Here is a 16,919-nt window from a genome sequence, read left to right on the forward strand (position 1 = left end):
TACAACCTACTATCGGCCCAGTAGAGCCACCCGTTACTTACTGTTACGCACTTATTTACTGTGAACTCGCTCAACTAGTTTGTTGATCATTCTGTTACATGCCTTGCAGATCGTTAGGTACTTGGAGCTTGCACAAAGAGGAGCCGGTCGTTGTGGGCAAGGATCGTAATACTATGTTAGACACTTATGACATTTCAGTATTTTTAACTTGGGTTTACAACAATGCTTCCGCTACTAAAACAATGTTTGGTTTTGAAACATCAATCATGTCATGATGAACTACTTTAATGACTTTTATTATTATTAAATGCTATGTTTGATATGATTGATGGCTTGATCCTGGTCATGTCACGCTCCCAAGCGGTGGTACTCCGCGTGTGGATTTTGGGGGTGTGACAACCCTAACGCGAGTTTACTTGCGTTTAGTCATAAAACAATACCGTCACTTATCCTTAAGTGACAACCACAACGAGAACATAAATTTGATCTGCTTTGAAAACTAATCATCTGTTCTAGGATGATTGATTACTAGGTTTTGAACCCTTTGTTATAAGGTTTCGAACCCTTTAAGTTTTCAAAATTCCGTCAAAGTTTGGGTCTAAATAATGTGAACACGTGCAAACTGGAAGAGTGGGTGCATGTACCCTGAGTTTTCTGTCTAAGGCTAGAGTGTTCGTACAAATCCGCAGTATCGGACCAGTCACTCTTACCTGGGAACTCTTGGGGTGAGTGTCCACTTATAGGCGAGCATGTCTTCGCGATACATTATATTGACCCGCTTACTTTGATTAGTCACTATCTCATTTGTTTGCCTTTGGTAACAAACAAATGGTCACAATCTTCATGCGTTATCATTCTCTTTTGATTATCTTTCGCTTGTTTCCTCCTATGCCTTCCATTGTCTTCAAGATGCCTCTTCATCGCAACAACACTCAAATGTCTGAACCAGGTGCTGCAACTACCCAGCAAATAGGCGTCGTACTCTAGAGGACCGTTGATTTAGCTATCACCATGACTCGCCTCAGGGATGAAGCCGTATAAGGGAACTGCTCCTTGGTGCAATCAATGTAGTAGTCATCATCCGGATCGAATACCCTGTTTTAAGTGTACCCACAGTGGACGATGGGGACATTTGGTTAACATGTGCCGCTTTGCAATCCAAAGCAAAGCTGTTACAATCTTCCTGCTGCTTAACCTTCAATTTCTGCTTCATATGTCGCCTTGGCATATCTAGCGCCTCAACCTCATGAACTTTCTACCTTGTGTATCGACGTAAGCACGCCTAGTGCAGGGTGTCGGAACACCTCTCGTTACACAAACTCCAAAATCCATATAGGATCTTTCTATCCTCATAATTAGATCCTTGTGGGTGAGTAACATTCATCGGAGTCCTTAATTAAATTCTCTGTATGATTCAATACGTACATTACAATTCAATAAGGACAAAGCCGAATTCCTATTAAGATTTTTCTATCTTCATAGATGGATTCTTGAAAATAATTAAAGTGCCAAATGAAATCCACGGATTGGATTCCTGGTGTACTTTAAGTATCCGCGTCCAAAGATAACAAATTAATAACCGAGTTAAGCAACTATGTGATTATGTGCTTATGTGTTCCCTTTTATGTTTTTGTGTGATCCAAATTTCTGTTATCCAAATCCTCGTAGAATCTTCCATATCTTTGTATAAGGGATTCATAGTAGGATATCCAAAGGTACTATCTTAAATCCTTAATGGACTTCTACGTTGTAGTTAAGTACCTGGGGTTGTGAAGTACTATTCCATAAATTAGACCCCTTGAGTGGTCTAGTTAAACAGATTGATCCAAAAAGCTGGTTAGGAATATCATGTGATGATATAGCTGAAAAGACTCCTTGGTGGTCAAATTAAAGTGATCAGTTGTTGATCTAATTAAAAAGGACCCTATGGTAGTCTAGCCACACTCATTACAGGTTTGATTTTCTTCCCCTACACATTATGAAATGTACTGTGCGGACTGTGCAAGGAATTACGTAATTATGGACGCGTACATAATTATGGAATTTAGTACACAGAAACCACAGCGGGTTTTGTCATGCGTCTAGAGTGAACCCTGTTCATTTCCAATTCTGATGAAGAATCCGTTGAGGAAAATGGATCATCCATTCATTTTCGCTTCTGAAGAATATCCGTTGATGGAAATGAATATCCGTTTGTTTAATCCTTCATTTCCGTTCTGATGAAGAATCCGTTGAGGAAAATGGATCATCCATTCATTTTCGCTTCTGAAGAATATCCGTTGATGGAAATGAATATCCGTTTGTTTAATCCTTCATTTCCGTTCTGATGAAGAATCCATTGAGGAAAATGGATCATCCATTCATTTTCGCTTCTGAAGAATATCCGTTGATGGAAATGAATATCCGTTTGTTTAACCCTGTTCATTTCCAATTCTGATGAAGAATCCGTTGAGGAAAATGGATCATCCATTCATTTTCGCTTCTGAAGAATATCCGTTGATGGAAATGAATATCCGTTTGTTTAATCCTTCATTTCCGTTCTGATGAAGAATCCGTTGAGGAAAATGGATCATCCATTCATTTTTGCTTCTGAAGAATATCCGTTGATGGAAATGAATATCCGTTTGATTATCCCTTCATTTCCGTTTCTGAAGAAGCAACCGTTGGAAATGACTCCGTTTGTTCATTTTCGTTTCTGAAGAATATCCGTTGAAGGAAATAAATATCCGTTTGATTATCCTTTTCATTTCCGTTTCTGAAGAAGCAACTGTTGAAAATGACTCTGTCCATTCATTTTCGTTTCTGAAGAATGTCCGTTAACGAAATGATAGGATTATGCCTTGCATATCTCTAGTGGTTATTTGACACAAAGTCACAGACAGACTCCTACGAATAAATTTCGGGACGAAATTTCCTAAAGTAGGGGAGACTGTGACACCCGTGTCACTGTGACCGTCAAACAAATTCCAAACCCATGAAATATTGTATTTCATACTTGGGATTTGTATAAATATGTGTATCGTTTGCACATATTGATTCTTGTTCGATTTCGGGCCTTAAATCGCTTTCTGGAAGGTTATACGCGATCTAATGCGTAAATATAACCAGTTTAATGCAACAAACACTCCGGAATAGTGAAATAGGCTTAACATACCTTAAATAACCCTTACATAACTTAGAAATAAGTTTTGAAGGGTTCGGTATGCTAAAATAAACTTTATTGATCAATAAAGACTAAAAGCGTCAAAAGTGCATAAGTTTGCATTTTTGCGCATATCTTACGTCCTGAATATATCCGGACATCCAAAAATTTATGTAATCATTAAAATATTTTATTTTAGTGATTGGCATGATAAAATTCCATTCGTCGCTTAATTTGGATCGTTTTTGCGTTCATTACGACTTCCGTCGTAATTAACCGAATAACGCAACCGTACGACCAAACGAACCGACATCCGTGATGTCTGTGAGCACATTTTAAGTTCCCTATACTTTAGTATCATTTTAGAGCCTTGAAATGAGGTTAAAGGGGTTTAAAAGTGCCAAAAAATCAAGTTTTACAAGTGTAGGGACCATTTTTGAAATTTCTGGCAGATTCAATGAACCTAGTCCATTTTGAAGTGTTAATGGTTTTCACCCATGGTTTTGCAAAACCATGGGATGGTATTCAATGAACATAGTCCACATTAGGGGCTCCCATGGTTTTTGAAAACCATGTGCCCACATGTAAGGTCTAGATCAAATCACGTTTTTCGACGAACGATCTTAACGGTTCAAGGAAATCTATAAATACCCCTCACCCATTTCATTCTTCCTCACATTTGAATCTGATTCTACACTCTCTAAGTGGAAGTATATGCTTCCTACCTGAGAGTGAATCGGGTTCGAATCTTGCGGGGACCTTCTGTAAGTATTCTTTCGCGTTTTTGGTTCGTTTTAGCGTTAAAGTCAAATTGCGTTTGACTTTCTGCATTAACCTGTTTATGGTCAATGCGAAGTTCGTTTGAACTTCATAACGTGAGCGTAATCACGATGGTTATAGTCCCTAGTAACTATACCTACTGATTACCACGTTATCTAGGCTCAGTGACGAGTCGTAGTTTCGGCCAAAATGCGTTTTCTCGTGTATTTTGTAACCAAACTACTCTAGGGTATTAAAACCGTTTGTTTTAATACCAAACCTGTTTTCTAACTTTACTAAACATGTTCTAGCATGTTTAGCTCCTCGCTTTTAGATTTGTGCTTGTTTAGGGTCGTAAAGGTAAGCGATCTAATCAATCGTTTATGCTTACGAACCCGACCCATTGGTCGATCTTTAGGATCCGACCAAACACATTAGGTGACCATAGTTGTATAGGGAATAACCTTCCGAGGTTATACCTTATGGTCACGACGTTTAGTTAGTTATATGATAGGTAGTTTATATGCCTTAGGTAAATTACCAAAATGCCCTTTTTACGCATAAATTCATTTTAAGTCTATGTAACGAAATTTTTGACATCTAAACTGATTTAACAACAATATTAAACATGTTAAGGCATATCTTGCTTGTCATAGGACTAGTTAGGCATTCCAAACGCGTTTTACGCAAACGACGCGTTAAAGTGGCGTAAGCTACCTAAACGGGTCGTAATGGGTCAAAAGCACTTAGGATAGGTCTCGTTTTAGTACGTAGGCTTTGTTAAACCATATTACATAAGTTCCCATACTTATTTGGTTTACGAACCCTTGTACTACCCGATCCTCCGATAGGTCCGTTTATTAATGTAGATACCTATATAGGTGCCGTTTGATACCGTGATCTTCTAGCTTTGCTTGGTGGTTATCCTAAGACTTCTAAGCACCCTCAAGTGAGTACATAGACCCCTCTTTTACTGTTTTCAAACATTTTGGGGTGAAACACATGTGCCTACTTGTTACTTTCATGATTTTATATCATATACTTGCTATGTTCATTAGCACACTATTAGTACATGATTTCATTATGTTTTTGCTATGTATGCCCATTGTGTGCATACTTAGTGCATCGTTTTACATAACATTTCATGCTATGTATGTTCATCATACTTAGTACATTTTACATCACATGCTATGTATGCCCATTGTGTGCATACTTAGTACATCGTTTTACATAACATTTCATGCTATGTATGTTCATCATGCTTAGTACATCGTTTTACAAGACATCTTATACTTGGTATCATGCTATGTATGTCCATCCGTCGCATACTTAGTACATTGTTTGTGCATTCTTACCTATGGTTTGGTTGTTACATATTTCACTTGCCATACATGACATTTTGTTTACACAATACTTGATTGACATTTGACAACAGTTTAGACATGGGCAATTTACATTGGTGGTTTATGTGGGTAAGTGATTTGAATAACGAGACGTGTGTAATGTGATACAAGCATGGTGGATACGCCGTTGGTACATCCTATATATAAGTGCTTGTATTATATTACATGGCGTAGCGTTATTTAAATCATTCATTTGGATTTATACATTTTTACACAAATAACATATTTTTCACAAGACATTGTTTTACAAACAGTTTGTTTTATACAAACTCATTTTTACTTGGTTATTCATTTAACCTTACATCATTCTTTTAACTATACATATCTATCATCGATTTTCAAACGTTTTATAAAAGCAAACACTTAAACTGGATTCATGACAAGTTTTTGGTTAAACATTTTCTTTAACCTAAGTCATGGATCCTATTTTTCATAAAACCTATGTACTCGCCGGCATTTTTATGCTGACGTATTTTCACATGTGTTTCAGGTACAATAGTTGATGATATTTGATGATGATATTGATGCATGCTCACATAGGATTGGACGAGACCTTAGTGACATTAAAAGATGCAAGACTAGTTAATTTTTGTTATGTTTCTTTATTGTTAAGACATTGTAACTCATTTAATTCAATAAAACGAAATTGTTTAATCCATGGTTGTGAAACAATGATTTTGTTACAATACTCCCCGACGTTTCCGCCACGTTTTGTTGTTTTACGTGGTCGGGGTGTGACAGTTTCCCCGTCCAAAACCAATCAACTCTGTTTCAATAAGTGATAAAGTCACAAATTTTGACAAAGTCAAAATTGAAGATTGTGATGAAATATCTGATGATGAAAAAGAAAAGAAAAGAAAAATATTTTTAGATTTACAAGAAAAATTTCAAAAGACTGTTTTGCAATCTACTGAAATAGGTGAATGCTCGAAGCAAAAATCTGTTAAGAAGAATGCAGAACAGAAACAAAAAGATAAAAATTTGAAAAATTCTAAAAATGAAAATAAAAGCTCATTAGATAAGTCATCCAATCGTTATGAAAAATCACAAAAATTTAAAAATGAAAACTCACAAAATGTTGGTAATAAGTGGTGCAGGTTTGACCACAGTGCTCAAAAGACAAATCCAGCATTGGAGAGGAGAAATGAGTATAACCAAGCTAAACAATGTTATGATCTGAAGGTTTGGACTGAAAGAAGTGAATGGTATGATAACAGAGTGTGCTACACCTGTGGTGTTAGAGGACACATTGCTGTTAATTGTCAAAATTGGAATTATGAAACAAGATGGTGCTATGAATGTCATATCAGAGGACATATTGCCAGAGATTGCCCAAGGAGTTCGATGAGAAGATCGAGGGTTGAATCTCAGAAAATGGTGAAGAAACCAGTCAATGTCAAGCCCAAAGAACAGAAGGTTCAAGAACCTAAAGTTCAGGAAACAAAAGTAAAGCTTTCTCAGGGGCAAAAAGACAAACTGAGGAAGAAAAGGAAGAAGGCGAGAGAGTATCTCGAGAGGATTTTGTCCCCGGGTTCATCTGTTGATAAGAATAAGGGTACTGATGAATCGCTTCACTCGACAACAAAGTCAAGTAAACCGAATTCGTCAGATGCAAATCTGAGGACAAAAGAGGAGATAAAGAAGAAGGTAACATTTGGTGGCAATGAATCTGTTTCTTCGGAAACAAAGGAGCCACATGTCGGCGATGAATCTGACAGATCAAAGTCAGACAAGCCACATTCAGGCAATGATTCTGGTTCGTCAAAACCAAAAAAGCCAAGTTTTGAGGTAAAATTGTCAAAAACACCCAAGGCTGGTCAGGCTTGGGTGAATCTGTTTAAATGAAAAAAACCTGACTTGCCGGAGTTCCCAGGTTGGTAAGTGCGGAACAGGTATCGGCATCTTTCTTGAGAAATTCACAGGTTGGTAACTGTGATATTTCGAATTACAGTAGACTAATCAAGGACATTAAATTGTACTTGATTTTTTTTTCCGTCAAGTAATTAAAGGAAAACAATGTGAAATGACACACAAAACTAATTTTCTGGAAAAACCATTTTGATTAAAACAAAGTTAAGTGTTTTGAAATCTAAATGGGAAAATAGTTTGTTGTCAGGGGGAGTTCTGATTGTTTATGCCAAATGAATGGCGAATTGAAGTGATTCGATATCAGTTTGTCATTTTATTTGTACAAATTTCAAATTTTCCTTGAAAATCAAAATTGAAACATATTTTGATTTTAGGGGGAGAAAAATTTTAAAAAAAAATTAGAAAATTTGAAAATTCCAAAAACATTGAAAAAGTAAAAATGAGTTTTGTTGAGAAAAGAGGAAATGATAGTACATCAGTGGACTATCACAGCACGCTAAAGAAATGTAATGTCAAATGTGATAAACGGTCTCACTGATGATGTGTCGATAGGTTTTTGCACATTTAGTAGATTTATTTGGGATATAAACCTAAAATTTCAAACTTGCGAAATTCATGGGGAACACTACTTGGATATATAGGTAACCCCTGAAATCTCGTTTGAAAGTTCTCGTATTCTGATATACTAGGTTTTTATACTCAATGATGTCTGGGGTATTATTCCGGGACTTCTGCTGAACGGAAGTTCTGACCTAGTCCTTGGATAATACTTTGCCTTAAATGCTTGAAACACAGCATTAGCCCTCAGCTGATTAGACAATAAAATTGATAATCATCTGTTGTAGCTGAAAAGATCCTCTAAAGGGGACATACTGCAAAGTCGAAACTGATATCTCTCTGCGCATACAGAAGTATCGACCTGAGATCCCTCAGTTCTCGCATTTAACCCCTAAATTATGTACAGATATCATTGTAGTATTCTCACCTGTAAGACTGAATATTGAAATTCTGGATACGGGAGTATATTCAAGAGGTGGGACACATGAATGAGTTAAGTTCCGAAAACATCTAAATCGTATCCTGAATAGATTGAAAATTGTGTGAAAATTTAAGAGGACAACTATATCGTCAATCTATGTGAATCGTTTAGAACGTAATATGATTAAAGCTCAACGGTGCTAGTGATTTGTTTCATGAACTGATATGATCCTCTTACACAAACTCACAAAAATATTATTTGTATATATTTGTTTACTGCATTTCATTCAAAAACAAAAATCCAAAAAGATTTTCGGAGTGTTTTAGCATAAAATTTTGAAAAGTCAAAAAGATTTTCATCATCTGATGTTGAAGAGCTGATATTCAAAATTCGAGTGCTAAACATGATGAACAGGATTGGGAAATTTTGTTGAAAATTCTTTGAATGTCATATATAAATAGTTTGAAAGATTGTGAGGTTAGTTAATCAAGGTCATTCATTTGAACTTGATGTAACTAATGTATTTGTTGAAAATGATGTCTACCAGTAAGTTTACTAAATTCAATTGTTATAAAGTTGTGAAACTTATGTTGAGGTAGAGAATGTACAGGTTAAACAGGTTTGGATTTCATTATTCCCAACGGAAGCTAACTGTCAAAGTTTGAACCAGATTTCTCAGATTCTAGCATATTGAGAGGGGGAGTCAATGAAAGGGGGAGTCTGGATCAACAGTCGAAGGGAAGATGGAAGTCAGAGTCAGGTAATGATTCTGAAGCCTGTGAAGATAGAGTGCTTATGATGTAAAGACAGAGAGTTGAAGAAAAGACTAAGACCAAAGACTCAGGGGCTGAAGACTGCTGAAGACTACGTCAACATCCAAGGGGGAGTCTGTTGATGCACGGAATGTCTGTTGACTTCGTCTACATAAAGTCTTAGGTCAAGATAGGTCAACATAGGGTCTAGAATGTCAAAATTAGGTTTTATGTTGATAGGTCCGCTTGTATGAACATGGGATAGACATAGGTTCGCTTATAGATACATCAGGAGGTTCGCTTTTATGGTAATTGATGCAGGTTCGCTTTTGTGGCAGTCCCTTGGAGCGAACCTACTAACACTATAAATACCTGATGTTTGTGATTCATTTGTAACGTTGGAGCGGACCTAGACCATTGCTTGTGGAACGTAACTCTGTCAAATTGTAATCAGAAAGTAATAAAAGAGAAGAAATTAGAAAGGAATAGCTGTTGTAACTTCATTTACGTTGATTCCGCCTTCGTACGTGAAGATGAACTGTCTCGGCTGACTTTTCAGGTTCGGAACACGGTCCAACAGTTTTGCGGATTCTTACGAAAAACGGGCAGAGTTTCCCCTGTTTTTGGACGATCCTGACAACTCCAAGTGTCGATTTATATGCTTAAAATTCAACAAACAATCAACGAAACAATATATATATATATATATATATATATATATATATATATATGTTTATATTTTGTTACCACGTACATAGAGTTGGTTCCGCGACTAAAATAACAACATAAAGAATGTTTTGGTCAAAAATCAGACTAGGATAATGCAACCAAATCTTATTTTGTGAGGTGAGATGCTTGGTTAATCGGGTAAATGTATGAATGAAATTTTTATGAAATGAACAAGTGACACAAGGATTTATATGAGGAAAAAGCCGTTGATCAAGATATGATCTCCGGCATAAAAAACCTCGGATAGTGAAAACTATCACTATCAAGTATATTGAATAAAAAGGTTTACAACTTTGGAAGTATTGAGCTTGATAGAAAATGGCAGTAGTGTTGTTTGCAAACTAGGTGCAAAAGTGTTTCTAAAAATAAGCTCAATACCCCTTTAAACTTCGCCAAAAAATGTGAAACTTGTGCCTCCGCGACCATCAAACAAATACCAAATTAATGAAATATTGTGTTTCGTACTTGGGATTTGTTTAAATATGTGTATCATTTGCACATATCTTGTTCGATTTCAAGCTTTAAATCGCTTTCTGGAAGGTTATACGCAAACTGATGCGTAAATATAAACCGTTTAATGCAAGAAACACTCCGGAATAGTGACATAGGCTTAACATACCTTAGATAACCTTTACATAACTTAGAAATAAGTTTTGGAAGGTTTGGTGTGGCGAAATCAAGTTTATTCGCTTACAGGGACTAATTTCGACAAACTGCGAAAGTATGCCGATTTGTACTGTAACGAACGTTCCAGAACTTGCTCATAAGTTAAACATGCCCTAAATATACTTTACATAGCTTAGAAATAGGCTTTGAGGTGTTTTGGTGCGCAAAAAATAAACTTATTGATCAACAGGGACTAAAAGCGTCAAAAGTGCCCAAATGACCAGATTCATTGTATCTAGTCCAATTTTGATGTTTTGATGGTTTTTAACCCCAAGTTTTGCATTCTATGGGCTAAAAATTTGATGGTATTTCATGTCCCCTTGTATTGCAATACCATGTGCCCACATGGAGGGTCAAGATCAAAGCACGAAATGCGAGAAACTATCATAACAGTTCTCCGAAATCTATAAATACCCAAGCTCTCATTCCATTTTCCTCACACCTTGATCTGATTTTATGCTCTAAGTTGAATCTTTATGCTTCATACCTGAGTATTTAGATCAAGTTCTTCCTAGCTTGGACCCTTTGTAAGTTCCTTTCATGCTTTTATGCGTTTTTAAGCACGAAAGTCAAACTGTGTTTGACTTTCAGCTTTGACCAGGTTATGGTCAACACGAAGTTCGTTTGAACTTCATAACGTGAGTGTAATTACGATGGTCATAGTCCTTTGCGACTACACCTACTAATTACCACGTTATTTAGGATTAGTGACGAATCATAGTTTCGGTCAAAATACGCGTTTATGCGTATTTTGCAACCAAACTATTCTTGGGTATCAAAAACGTTTGTTTTGATAACAAACTTGTTTTCAAACCTTGTTAAACATGTTTTAACATGTTTAACTCGTCACTTTTAGTTATGTGCTTGTGCAGGGTCGTAAGATAAGCGGTCTAAACAACCACTTAGACTTTCGAACCCGACCCGTTTGGTCGATCATTAGGATCCGACCAAACATATATTGTGACCATAGTTGTATAGGGAATAAGCTTCCAAGGTTATACCTTATGGTCACTTCGTTTAAGTAGTGGTATGATAGGTAATTTATATGCCTTAGGAAAATGACCAAAATGCCCTTTTTACGCATAAATTCATTTTAAGCATATGTAACATAAATTTTGGCATCTAAACTGATTAGGCAACATTATTAGACATGTTAAGGCATATAATACTTGTCATAGGACTAGTTAGGAGGTCCGAACGCGTTTTACGCGAACGACGCGTTAAAGTAGCGTAAGCTAAGTCGTAATGGGTCGTATGCACTTAGGTTAGGTTTCGTTTTAGAATGTAGGCTTTGTTAAACCGTATTACATGAGTTCCTACACTCATTTGGTTTACGAAACCTCATTTTATCTGATCATCCGATTTAGGTCCGTTTATTAACATAGTTACCTATATTAGGTGCCGTTTGATTTCCGTGATCCCTCTAGCTTTGCTTGGTTGTTAGTCAAGACTTTTAAGCATCCTCAAGTGAGTACATAGTCCCCTCTTTTACTGTTCCCAAATGTTTTGGGGTGAAACACATGTGCCTACTTGTTACTTTCGTGTCTTTCATGCTTTTATATTATATACTTGTTATGTTCATTAGTATGTATATAGTACATGATTTCATTATGTTTTGCTATGTATGTTCTCTTAGCATGCTAGCACATTGAGGTTCATGTTACATTTTGTTGCATATGTTCTGCCAGCATTTGGACACATTGTTTTACATTTTGAATTGTTTGAACCATTGAAATTGTTTGGTTTGTGTGAGCCATTTGAAATTGTTGATTTATGTGAACCGTTTGAATCTGATTGATTGTGTGAACCGTTTAAATCTGATTGATTATGTGAACCATTTGTAATCGTTTGATTTATGTGAACCGTTTGATTTATGTGAATCGTTTGATTTATGTGAACCGTTTGAATATGTTTGAACCGTTGGGTTAAGGAAGTGATTAGGTAATGGGGCGGGTGTAATGTGTGAAAAGCATGGTGGATACGCCGCTGGTACTTCCTATATATAAGTGCTTTTAACACATTATATATCGTTGCATTATCTAGATCACTTGGGCAAGGTTATCAGAACAAAGTTATATTACAAGGTTTTTCTAATAATATAAACCATACGAGTTTTATTAACGAGTTTTTACGAGATGTTTTACAATTTGATTTAATAAAATAAATGTTTTAGGTTAAGAATCATGGCTACGAGATTTTATGTATAACCAACTTGATTTGAGTTGGTTAATTATGTCGCAATATTACATTTTTCAAAACAATGTTTTTAATTAGGTATTACAACATGTAAACTAGCCATGGATCTGACACTCACATAAAACCTATGTACTTGCCAGCACTTTTTGCTGACGTATTTTCACATGTGTTTTAGGTACCATAGTTGGTGATGTTTGATGATGATATTGATGCATACTCACATAGGAACAGACGAGGCCTTAGTGACTTAATAACAATGAAAGTCTATTTGTTTATGTTTTGTTTCTAATTTCAATGTAATGCAATACATTTAATTCAATAAAACAAAACTTCAATCCATGTGTTATGAAACAATGATTCTGTTACAACACTCCCCGACGTTTCTGCCACGATTTGTTGTTTTACGTGGTCGGGGTGTGACAAAAATATCCTAACTAACTATCCGAAAAATCTGCCCATCACCCACGATCACTACCAACGGTAACTTGTTAATGCACATGTTGAAATGTAGAGCATATTCCCCTGGAATCTCGCATGGAATTAGTCTTCTTCGAAATATACCTGCAAAACAAGATAAAGGTGATGGAAACAATTGTTAAGTTAGAATAATAATGAGGATCCTGGATCCTTATTCCTGCAGCGTCTCCTGAGGATCCCTAATTCAAACTGAACTGAGGATCCGTGATCCATGCTACACTTGAGGATCCGTGATCTCTAAGCGGTAAAATTCTATCCCTAACAATTGCTCCCAAACATGACTAGTTGATATCCAATTAGATAGTCATGTTTGAACGAAATTCAGACTAGCCGTTACTTGGAGATATAGTCGTTGCCAGGCTTACGTCAGCGAAGGTTATCCCTGCAACAAACAATGATTATAAATAGGATAGAGATACGGATGATATTTTGCATTTAAATTCAAGAATTTCTCCCTTTAAATCTTCATTCGAAGACTGCAACAGGTATTCTTTCTTCCCTTCTCTCTAAATCCTTCTCTTCCTGATCCTCTGTTTTCTGAAATCATGACAAAGATGGGTACTCGCTCCTCCCCTGCTAAAAATCCTGATCACCACAGCCCCCTTAAGAGCTAGGGTTTAACAAAAAACCCTTCAATGGAGCTGTGCCGGTTCACTGATCCTAATATTGATCAGTTGCGCTCATGCTTCCCTGATGGGACCATCTTCCGTCCATTCGATTCTTCTACCAAGAGTGACTCCGTCTCGGATGTTTGGGTCACTTTTCCTGCAACTCCCTTGCTTCGTTTGACCCGCTTCGTTCCCAAGCTTTCACCTAGCTTGTTAATCGTCAAACTATCATTGTAAATTGCAAGGTTAGATTAGTCATAATTATTCACGACTCTTCCATCTCACTTATTTCATAAGTCGAAAGTACTATTCGACTTCATGATTAGTTAACTAAGCTTATTAAAGTTAACTACTTTTAATCACTTGATTTACAATATTAGTTCAAATCAACATGATGATTAGAACTCTTCTTGTTTCATATTTCATATAACTTGCCATATTATTCAAATGTGCGTTTCACTCGAATTTCAACACTTTAGTTCTCATTTAGGCATTTTAACAAACACCTAATGGGCGTAATTTTACACATTTACTAACTAGTTCATAACTAGTCATTTTTACCAAGATTAACATCAAAATTCAACCTCTATCATGTATGATCAACTACTCAAACTTGCAAATTGTTCAAGTGTCTTGTTTCTACTATCAAATATGATGATCTTAAACATGTATATATATCATCATCTTCACTACATAATCAAAACCCACATGTCTAAGTGTGGTAAATCATCAAATTATTCAAGTCATAGCAATTTTTACTTCAAATTTCTACTTAGGGTTTGTTCCTAAGCAATCACACTTCATTAATTCAGCCATAGCCTCTACGATTCATGCATAGATCACATCATGCAAAGTTAACTAATTTTCACAACTTCATGAATGTTAGAAATTCGACATACCTTACGATCCCCTTGACTTGGTGATCGTTTCTATGTATTCAAATCCGAATTTGGCCTTCAGTTGATCCTCTAATTTGAAGATTATGTTGAAGAACTAGGGTTTGCTCCATGGGAGCTTTCTCCTGATCGTATACACGCACACACTATGTGTGTGTGTGTTTTATTTTGTTTTTAATAAATAACTTTTCCAGTTATCTAACTTTGGTCCCTCGTGTTTGGTTGGTTATTAAGTAGGCCACAACCTTATTATTTCTAACAACATTCCCACTTATTAACTAGGTTAAATATTCCTAGTTACCTTAGTGGGTTCAGGGAATTTATGATTTGGTTTATTTTAAGTCCTGTTCACTCGGGCCTTTTTATCCACTTTAATTTCCTCAAAAGGATTTGTTCACTTTTGATTTAATATTAGGTCTGTTAAATCCTAATATTTACCGGGTTACTTTTACCACTAACGGTACTTTACCCGTCTTTTAGTATTAACGTGGTTTGATTACCAAACCGGTTTCCGGGGTGTTACAGCCCCTCACTGGCGACTATCCAAACTTAGTGACATGAAAATGCCAAAACCTTAGCTAACGTGAAAATGTTAGAAACCTTAGGAACGGATGTATGGTACGTCTACCATTATACGTAGGATCCTGAATACAGCCAGTACAATGAAATTGTCAGCCCCTAAAGCGGGTACTGGTCCCATTGCCTTGAAGTGCACCAGGATCATTGTGCGCTACTAGCGAAACTGGGGACAAGCCCAAAAACTAGGGACAAGCCCAAAAATTGGGGACAAGCCCAAAAACTGGGTACAAGCCCAAAAACTGGAGACAATCCCATAAAACTTAGGAGACTTCTGTGGATACTCAATCCTTTGTCAAGGACACATCAATCTTCTGCAAAACTCAGAACTAAGTGAAAGAAGGATAAAGGATCCAGGACCTTCTCCTTGTAAACAAATTAATTAAAGAATTAGATAAATTGAAATTGAATCATTACCAGAGGGAGGATAATCTATCCTCTAAGGATCCTTCATAGGTATCGGGTATGAAAACAGCCAAGGATCCTAAATCCTTCTCACATGAAATATCTCTTCAAATGGACAACATTGCAAGCTCTTGGTAGCAAATCACCTTCCATTGTTAATAATCGATATGCCCACTTTCCTGCCTTAGCTTCAATAAGATAGGGGCCTTCCCACTTTGGTGCTAACTTGCCATCAGCAGGATTTGTGGTGTTCTGGAATGCTTTCCTCAACACCATATCACCAACTTGAAACTTTCTGATCCTGACATTTTTGTTATAAGATCCAGCCATCCTTTGTTGATAACTAGCCATTCTTATTCTTGCCAAATCCCTGAGTTCTTCTATGGTATCCAAGTCTTGAACCAAGTTCTCAGCATTTCCTTCAGGATCACGGATGCTTGTTCTTGTAGTAGGAACCACCATCTCTGTAGGGATCACAGATTCTGCTCCAAACACTAAAGAAAATGGAGTTTGGCAAGTAGCATTCTTGGGAGTTGTCCTATCAGCCTATAGTACATAAGGTAGCTCTTCTGCCCATTTTCCTTTCTTGGATCCAAGCTTCTTCTTCAAGTTGTTGATGATGATCTTGTTGGATGATTTCACTTGACCATTAGTTTGTGGGTGGTCTGGTGTTGATGTTATCATCTTAATCCCCCAGCTGTCACAAAACTTAGTAGTTCTACTGCCAATAAAATAGGATCCATTATCACAAACAATTTCAGAAGGAATACCAAATCTAGTAATAATGTTTCTTTTAATAAAGGATATCACTTCTTTTCTCTGACTTGAGCAAAGGATTCAGCTTCTATCCATTTGGAAAAGTAATTAGTCATGGCAAGCATAAACACCTTTCCTCCTGGTGCCTTGGGAAGTTTGCCTACTATATCCATTCCCCATCTCATGAATGGCCAAGAAGAGGATATAGGATGCAGGAGCTCTGCTGGCTGATGAAGGATATTGCTATGTCTCTGACAAGCATCACATTTCTTGGCATAATCCACAGCATCCTTCTTCATAGTAGGCCAATAGTATCCTGTTCTAAGGATCCTTGAGAACAATTCCCTGCCCCCAGTGTGGTTTCCACAATCTCCTTCAGGAAAATACTTTAGGACTTCTTGAATTTCAGGATCCTCAATGCACCTTAGATATGGACCTGCAAGAGATCATTTATATAATATGTTATTCAATATTGTAAATTGAGATACCTTGACTTTGAAAGCCCTGGGTTTTCTCCTATAGGAATCTCTCCATGCTGTATATATCTCATGATTAGAAGGATCCATGATCCTGAATGAGATTGTGCATCATCACTTGGTATGATTGCAGAATTCTCTCCCATCTCCATGGCTACATGATCCTCAATAGCAGGAGCTAGGATATGAATAATGGGAATTTTGATATCCTCTGGAATCTTCAAGGATGA

This window comes from Helianthus annuus, chromosome 15 (assembly GCF_002127325.2).
Source record: "Helianthus annuus cultivar XRQ/B chromosome 15, HanXRQr2.0-SUNRISE, whole genome shotgun sequence".
Taxonomy (NCBI): Eukaryota; Viridiplantae; Streptophyta; class Magnoliopsida; order Asterales; family Asteraceae; genus Helianthus; species Helianthus annuus.